General features: G+C 38.5%; 1 pseudogene; it reads right to left on the reverse strand.

Annotated features, from left to right (window-relative positions):
• Positions 1-7,611: 7,611 nt before the first annotated feature.
• LOC126000420 (uncharacterized) lies at positions 7,612-7,705 on the reverse strand (annotated as a pseudogene).
• Between the last annotated feature and the right edge of the window lie 1,505 nt (positions 7,706-9,210).

Consider the following 9,210-nt stretch of genomic DNA (forward strand, 5'->3'; position numbering starts at 1 on the left):
TATATGTATACCTTCATTTATTATTATTATTTATTATATATATATGAATAACCAAAGTTTGTGCTTTTTGTATTTTTGTTTTTTCCCTCCTTCTGGTGACAGGTCTGCTGTAAATCTAAAGGATACTTGCTTGAACGTAATTTCCCCTTTTGATCTTGCTGTTTTCAGAATTCTGTCTTTATCTGTGGGATTTGTCATTGTGTCTAGGATGTGTCTTGGGGTGGTTTTTCTGGGGTCTCTTCTGGGTGGTACTCTTCAAGCATGCAGGATTTGAGCACATATATTCTTTAGCTCTAAAAGTTTCACTTTAATGATGTTCTTGACCATTGATTCTTCCTGGAAATTTTCTTCCTGGGTCTCTGGGACTCCAATGATTCTTAAGTTGTTTCTGTTGAGCTTATCATAGACTTCTATTTTCATCTGTTCCCATTCTTTGACTAATTTTTCCATTGTCTGTTCATTTGCTTTAAGTTTTTTTTCCCAATCTCTCCTGCTGTATGGAATTGTTATGTATCTCATCTTCCATAGCACCAAGTTTATTCTCAGCTTCTGATACCCTGTCACAGAGCTTATCCATTTTGTCATACACTTTGTTTACTGACTTTTTCAGGCCTGTTAGTTGACATGCTATTTCAATTTGGACTTTTGTGATTTCTGTCTTTATATTTTCTTGGTTCTTATTAGTGTTCTGTTCAACTTGATCCATGGTTTTTTTGAGTTCTTTGATCATCTTTCATATTGCTAGTCTAAAGTCCTTATCTGAGAGTTTTATTAGTTGGTTGGTCATTATCTGCTCATCAAAATTGTCATCTTTATTCTCTATGTCTGATGCTGGCCTGCATTGTTTCCCCATTGTCACACTTGTATTGTGGGTTTTTCTACATGTTGTGGTATTCATTGGCTAAATGATGCAAGCAGCACACTCCTCTGGCTCCGCCCTTTCTGGATGGGTTGACTTGCCTGCAAGGGAGGGGAGTCCTGCGTGGATAAAGTCTCACACAGGATCAAATGTTAGGCTTTAGCACGCAGCAGAGAAGAGAGTCCGGAGAGAAATGCTTGCTTCAGTGATCCAACATAGTTCTTAGTTGATTTTTTCTTCTTGTTGCGATGGTGTTCTTTTCTTAGAAAGAGCGTGTGGCCCTGTAGCAAAGGGGAGTGGCTCTGCTGGGGCCAAATACTCAGAGTGAACAAAGGCACAGCAGGGTTGAGCCTTCGCAGGCCAGAAAGCTCAGCTTATTGGACGGCATCCCCCACAGCCAGAGTTTACTTACTGGGCAGCTTCAAAATACAGTTTTATTTGGGGGGAGGGGACACTTTCTAGGCCTCTGAGGAGACCTTCAGGGATTCAAAAACACAGGCAAATAGGCGCAGGAGAAGTTTCCTTTGAAGTCCTCAGAGTGAACAAAGGCATAGTAGGGCGGGGCCTCTGCAGGCCAGAGAGCTCAGCTTATTGGACAGCAACCCCCACAGCCATAGTTTACTCACTGGGCAGCCTCAAAATGCAGTTTTTTTGGGGTGTGCTCCGTAGGCCTCTGAGGAGACCTTCAGATATTCAGAAACACAGGAGAATTTTCCTATGAAGTACTCAGAGAAGTCAGAGTTTCTTTGCCCTTGAAGCATACTTCCATGAGAACAACTACAAGCAGCTTTTTATATGCTTATTTTCACACCCCAGGAACTTTTTATGGTTCCAGAAAATTTTCAGCTTAGTTTTAAATTATAAAATCATGCCTCTGTAGATAAAGAATTTGGTATTTGCACATGTCAAAGGATAAAGTCTAGGATATAGTTTTTCTTTACTGTTCTAGAAGTTCTGTTCTATTGTTGTTGTAATCAGTTTTCTGTAATTAATGATCTTGGTTTTTCAGTTCCTAGGCCGCATCCTAGGATACTGTTTTCCATTATGGTTCCATAAGTTCTGCTCAGTCTCAGTTGTTAAAGTCGGAACTCTGGGTCCCCTGTATGTGACATCAGTCTGGGAAAATCCACGAAACTACGCCTGCCCAGTGGAGCCCAACTATAAAAAACTGTGAATGCTACCTATGTATGTCTGTCTACTGTACTCTTGCGTGAAACACTTGGGAGTGGGCCGAAAAGAGGCTCCAGAAAACTCGCTCTCCCAGAGGCCATTTTCAGGGCGGGACTCCAGAACATAAAAACCAGCTAGCTTTTTCAGAAGCCGGGTCCCCTGTTTGTTACATCAGGCTGTGAAAATCCATAAAACTACACCTGCACAGTGGGGCCCAACTGTGAAAAACTGTGAGTGATACCTGTGTATGTCTGTCTACTATCCTCTTGCATAAAACTCTAGGGTGTTGGCCGAAAAGAGGCTCCAGCAGAGCCCGGCCGCTTCGCTTTGTTATGTATCCATGTGCTCTTTCTAAGAAAAGAACACCATCGCAACAAGAAGAAAAAATCACACTAAGAAGTGTGCTAGATCACAGAAGCAAGCATTTCTCTCCAGACTGTCTTCTCTTTTGCATGCTCGGGCCTAAGATTTGATCCAGTGTGAGGCTTCATCCACGGAGGACTCCCCTCCCTTAGAGGCAAGTCAGCCCATCCAGAAAGGAAGGAGCCAGAGGAGTGTGCTGCCTGCATCATATAGACAATGAATACCACCACAACACAAGACAGATATCACAAAACGCCAAACTAAAATAACATGTCAACTAACAGGCCAGAAAAAGTCAGTAAACAAAGTAAATGACAAAATGGATAAGCTCTGTGACAGGGTATCAGAAGCTGAGAATAAACTTGGTGCTATGGAAGATGAGATACATAACAATTCCATACAGCAGGAGATATTGGACAAAAAGGTTAAAGCAAATGAGCAGAAAATGAAAAAATTAGTCAAAAATGGAAACAGATGAAAATAGAAGTCTATGATAAGCTCAACAGAAACAACTTAAGAATCATTGGAGTCCCAGAGACCCAGAAAGAAAATTTCCAGGAAGAATCAACAGTCAAGAACATCAGTAAAGAGAAACATCCAGAGCTAAAGAATATATGTAATCAAATCCTGCATTCTCGAAGAGTACCAACCAAAAGACACCCCAGAAAAACCACCCCAAGACACATCCTAGACACATTGACAATTCCCACAAATAAAGACAGAATTCTGAAAACAGCAAGATCAAAAGGGGAAATTATGTTCAAGCAAGCATCCTTGAGATTTACAGCAAACCTGTCACCAGAAACACCCAATGCCAGAAAGCAGTGGTGGGATATTGTGACAAGACTAAATGAAATGAATGCTTCATCGAGAATATTGTACCCAGAAAAACTCACTTTCCGGTTTGACAGAAGAATACATGCATTCACAGACAAAAAAACAACTCAGAAACTTCACAGACACAAAACCAGTCTTACGAGAAAAACTGAAAGACCTAATTTAAGACAAAAATAACCAAAAGACACACCAAATTTTGATATAAAGATGGCATTAAATCCCAGGACAATTCTTTCTCTCAACGTCAATGACTAAATGCACCAGTCAAGGGACACAGAGTGGCTAAATGGATCAAAAAACTCAATCCAACCTTCTGCTGCCTACAAGAAACGCACCTAAATAGTCAGAACAAACATAGATTCTAAATAAAAGGCTGTAGAAAATTTATCCAAGCAAACAACACCAATAAAAAAGCTGGAGTGGTCATACTAATATCAGAATGCAAACTTGATACTCAGGAAGGTTGTAAGGGACAAAGATGGACATTTTATATTAATCAAGGGGTATGTAGAGCAGGAAGAAATAACTCTCCTAAACATATATGCACCGAATGAGGGGCCAGCAAAATATTTAATACAACTGTTGACAAATATGAAAAATAATACAATAACAACACAATAATTGTGGGGGACCTTAACACGGCTTTGTCAACACTGGATAGGTCAACCAAACTGAAACCCAACAAGAATATACTAGACCTGAGGAGAGAAATGGAAGAAAGAGGCCTAGTGGATATATATAGGACACTCCATACCCGGAAACCTGGATATACATTCTTCTCCAATGTACATGGGACATTCTCCAGGATAGACTACATGCTGGCACATAAAACATACCTCCATATTACCAAGAGGATAGAAATTTTGCAGAATATCTTCGCTGACCACAAGGCTCTGAATTTATTTGTGAATTCCAAAGGGACTCAGAAGAAACACTTTAACACCTGGAAGTTAAACAGCCTCATACTCTATAACCAGTGGGTCCGAGATAAAATCAAGAAGGAAATCAATAGGTTCCTGGAAACAAATGACAATAAATACACAAAACCTCAGAACTTATGGGACACAGCAAAAGCAGTAATAAGAGAAAAATTTATAGCTTTGCAAGCACACATCTGGAAGGAAGAAGGAGCGTACCTGAGTAGCTTAATGACACAGCTAATAGAACTAGAAAGTGCTCAACAAAAGGACCCAAAAATAGGAAGAAAGAAGAAAATAACAAAGTTGAGAGCAGAAATCAACGAAGTGGAAACCCAAAAAACAATTCGAAAGATCAACGAAAACAGAAGTTGGTTCTTTGAAAAAATAAACAAGATTAATAGACCACTGGCAAACCTAATAAAGAACGAGAGAGAGAAACTTGATAACTCATATTAGGTATGAAAAATGAGAGATCACTACTGATATGACAGAGATACAAAGGGTAATCAGAAACTACTTTGAGAAACTCTACACCACTAAAAATAACCTGGAAGAAATGGATAAATTCTTGGACTCTTACAATCTTCAACGGTTGAAGGAAGAGGATGTAGCACATCTAAACACCCCCATCACCATTGATGAAATTAAAACGATAATGAAATGTCTGCCGAAAAAACAAAAGCCCAAGCCCAGATGGATTCCCTAATGAATTCTTTCAAACTTTCCAAGAGGAACTACTACCAATCCTGGCACAACTTTTTCATGAAATTGAACAAACGGAAACACTTCCAAATAGCTTTTATAAAGCCAACATCACCTTGATACGTAAACCAGACAGAGGTGCTACGAAAAAAGAAAATTACAGGCCAATATTGCTGATGAATGCAGATGCAAAGTTCCTCAACAAAATCCTGGCAAATAGGATTTAATGTCTCATTAAGAAGATCATCGACTACGATCAAGTAAGTTTCATCCCACGAATGCAAGGATGGTTTAACATCCGTAAATCTATCAACGTAATACACAACATCAATAACAAGAAAAATAAAAAACACATGATCATATCAATAGATGCAGAGAAAGCATTTGATAAGGTCCAACAATCATTCATGATCAAAACTCTAAGCAAGATGGGAATGGAAGGAACCTTCCACAATATAGTTAAGGTCATCTAACACAAGCCAGTGGCAAATATTATCCTCAATGGAGAAAAACTAAAAGCCTTCCCTCTTAATTCTGGCACAAACAAGGCTGTCCTCTCTCACCACTCCTATTCAACATAGCACTGGAAGTACTTGCGATAGCGATTAGGCAAGGAAAAGATATCAAGGGAATCTAGATAGGAAAGGAAGATGTCAAGCTCTCACTGTTTGCAGATGACATGATACGCTACTTAGAAAACCCTAAAGACTCTACCAAAAAACTTCTAGAAACAATAGACTCATATAGCAAGGTGGCAGGCTACAAAATTAACACACAAAAATCAATGGCCTTTCTATACACCAATAGTAATAAGGAAGAAATGGACATTAAGAAAACAACCCCTTCATAATAGTGCCACACAAACTCAAATATCTTGGAATCAACTTGACTAAAAATATGAAGGACCTATACAAAGAAAACTATAAAACTCTGCTCCAAGAAATAAGAGATGACACGTGGAAATGGAAACGCATACCCTGCTCATGGATTGGCAGGATTAACATAATCAAAATGGCAATACTCTTCCAAGGCATTATACAGATTTAATGCTATCCCTCTAAAGATACCCGTGACATTCTTCAAAGAAGTGGATCAGGCACTTTTGAAATTCATTTGGAACAATAAATACCCTTGAATAGCTAAAGCAATCATTGGAAAAAAGAATATGGGAGGAATTACTTTCCCCAACTTTAAACTGTACTACAGAGCAATAGTTATCAAAACAGCATGGTATTGGAATAAGGACAGGCCCTCAGATCAGTGGAATAGGGGCTTGAATACTCAGAAACTGTCCCTAGACATACAATCACCGAATTTTTGATAAAGGAGCAGGAAATCCTAAATGGAGCAGGGAAAGCCTCTTCAACAAGTGCTGTTGGCACAATTGGATAGCCACTTGCAAAAAATTAAACTTAGACCACCAGCTAACATCATGTACGAAGGTAAAATTCAAATGGATTAAAGACCTCAATATCAGCCCCAAAACCATAAGATATATAGAACAGCATATAGGCAAAACACTCCAGGACATTACAGGCATCTTCAAGGAGGAAACTGCACTCTCCAAGCAAGTGAAAGCAGAGATTAACAGATGGGAATATATTAAGCTGAGAAGCTTCTGCACCTCAAAGGAAATATTGCCCAGGATACAAGAGCCACCCACTGAGTGGGAGAAACTATTCACCCAATACCCATCAGATAAGGGGCTAATCTCCAAAATATACAATGCACTGACAGAACTTTACAAGAAAAAACATCTAATCCCATCGAAAAATGGGGAGAAAAAATGAACAGACACTTTGACAAAGAAGAAATTCAAATGGCCAAAAGACACATAAAAAATGCTCCACATCACTAATCATTAGGGAGATGCAAATCAAAACAAAAATGAGATACCACCTCACACCACAGAGAATGGCAAACATCACAAAGAATGAGAATAAACAGTGTTGGTGGGGATGTGGAGAGAAAGGAACTCTTTTCCACTGCTGGTGGGAATTCTGTCTTGTTCAAATTTTATGGAAAGCAATATGGAGATTCCTCCAAAAACTGGAAATCGAGCTCCCATACGATCCAGCTATACCACTCCTAGGAATATACCCTAGGAACACAAAAATACAATAAAAAAACCTTTTCTTACATCTATAGTCATTGCAGCACTATTTACCATAGCAAAACTCTGGAAACAACCAAGATGCCCTTCAACAGACAAATGGCTAAAGACACTGTGGTACATATACACAATGGAATATTATGCAGCTCTCAGGAGAGATGAAGTCATGAAATTTTCCTATACATGGATGTACACGGAATCTATTATGCTGAGTGAAATAAGTCAGAGAGAGAGAGAGAGAAACGCAGAATGGTCTCACTCATCTATGGGTTTTAAGAAAAATGAAAGATATTCTTGCAATAATAATTTTGAGACACAAAAGAGAAAAGAGCTGGAAGTTCCAGCTCACCTCAGGAAGCTCACCACAAAGAGTGATGAGTTTAGTTAGAGAAATAACTACATTTTGAACTGTCCTAATAATGAGAATGTATGAGGAAAATGGAGAGCCTGTTTAGAGTACAGGCGGGTATCGGGTGGGGAAGAGGGCGACTTGGGACATTGGTGATTGGTATGTTGCACTGGTGATGGGTGGTGTTCTTTATATGACTGAAACCCAAACCCAATCATGTATGTAATCAAGGTGTTTAAATAAAAAAATGAAAAAAAAATAAAGTCGGACCTCTGGAATTTGACATCTTAATTTTTTAAATAATATGGAACAATTCACGAATTTGCGTATCATCCTTGCACAGGGGCCATGCTAATATTCTCGGATATATATATATATATATATGTATATATAAAATTGTTCCAATAGAATTGGAACAATTTTAGTATATGGGCTGCCGAAGTGAGCATGATATCTTAATTTTTTTAGAAATCTTAGGCCGACGCCTAGGCTACGATCTTTCTTACTTGTCCCTGGATAAGTTCTGCCCAACTTTGGTTGTCAAAGTCAGTATTTTATAGTTAGAGATCGCAGGTGTTACCCAGATAAAAGGCTGAAATTTCTTTTGATTTTATCTTACCATTATGTAATGTGATAGAGCAACCTGCTCTTAGATCAAGTTGTAGCCATTTTCTCATTGTCAGGATGTAATATCAAAATGGCTCAAGTTGGTGCCAGAGCAGTATTAGGAATTTCTCAGTGTCAATTTGGTTTCTGTTGTTGTTGCAAGGAGCTTTATTTGTTTTACATTTGGGATCTAGGTTTCGGGTTTGGACAATCACTGTCAAATTTTATGGAATCTAAGTTGGTTCCACATGACACATTTTCAGCCTGAAAGAAGCCCTGAATTATAAAAAGTAAGGGTTCTTATATATAGTATACAATGTCGTTTTTCTGTGCATAAAATTTTGCCTTTTTTAGTATGCCTATTTTAAAGGGAATGGTGTCATATTTCTGGTTTAGAAAGGAGTCAATGACCAGGCTTCACAATCTCTGTGCCCTTATTTTGACCTGAGTTTTTATCCCAAACAAGACTTTTTCTTCTTCTAGGTTTTTGTATCAAGTAGAACCAAAACAGGTGAAATTCAGAAAATACATATTCATGTAAAATAAAAAAAAATAAATAACAATGAATTTATAAAAAGTAATTAAAGAAAAATGATGGATGAGAATAGCTTTATGTTTGGTAAAAACACACTGAGGCATTATTATAGAGATTTTAAACATACAAAGGAAAAACAGGCATCACCCTTAAAGCTTTTGTGATATTTTTGTGTGGGGTGAATTCCAGGGCACTTTTCCTCACACACTACACATAGTCTTATTGAGTTTGAGAAATTATTTGCAATATTAAGGGATTAGGTACTGTCCTTGGACTAGGGGGTCCTTATTGAGCTGTATCTGGTAGCATGCAACAGTCAACATTGGGAGGGTGTTAGAGGTCGGGCCACATATCTTGAGTCAGCTCATGTGTTGGTTGTAGTTTCTTGCCAGGGAATGAAATATGGGATTGAGACGTTGTCTTTTCACTTTGGGAGCTGGGTGGTAGCTTATTGGGACAAGAGATCAGTCTCAGTGCCTAATGAGTAAACAACTGATGGCAAAGAGGCTTAAATAAGGATGGATAACGAATTAGGATTGGGAGATGATAAGATAGAAAGATTTCTAAAGGGAGGAGGTGGGATAATATATGAGGGGCCATATACACTGTAGATATGGCTTGTTTACAATTTAAGTTTGGCAACAGAGAGAAACCACTGTATACAAACTTATGTCCACATATAAACAGATATTAGAAATCTATTCTTAAGATGTTGGTGGTGGACCCTCATATCCTGGGTCTAAGCTCTTAAGGAAT

This window comes from Suncus etruscus, chromosome Y (genome assembly GCF_024139225.1).
Source record: "Suncus etruscus isolate mSunEtr1 chromosome Y, mSunEtr1.pri.cur, whole genome shotgun sequence".
Lineage (NCBI taxonomy): Eukaryota > Metazoa > Chordata > Mammalia > Eulipotyphla > Soricidae > Suncus > Suncus etruscus.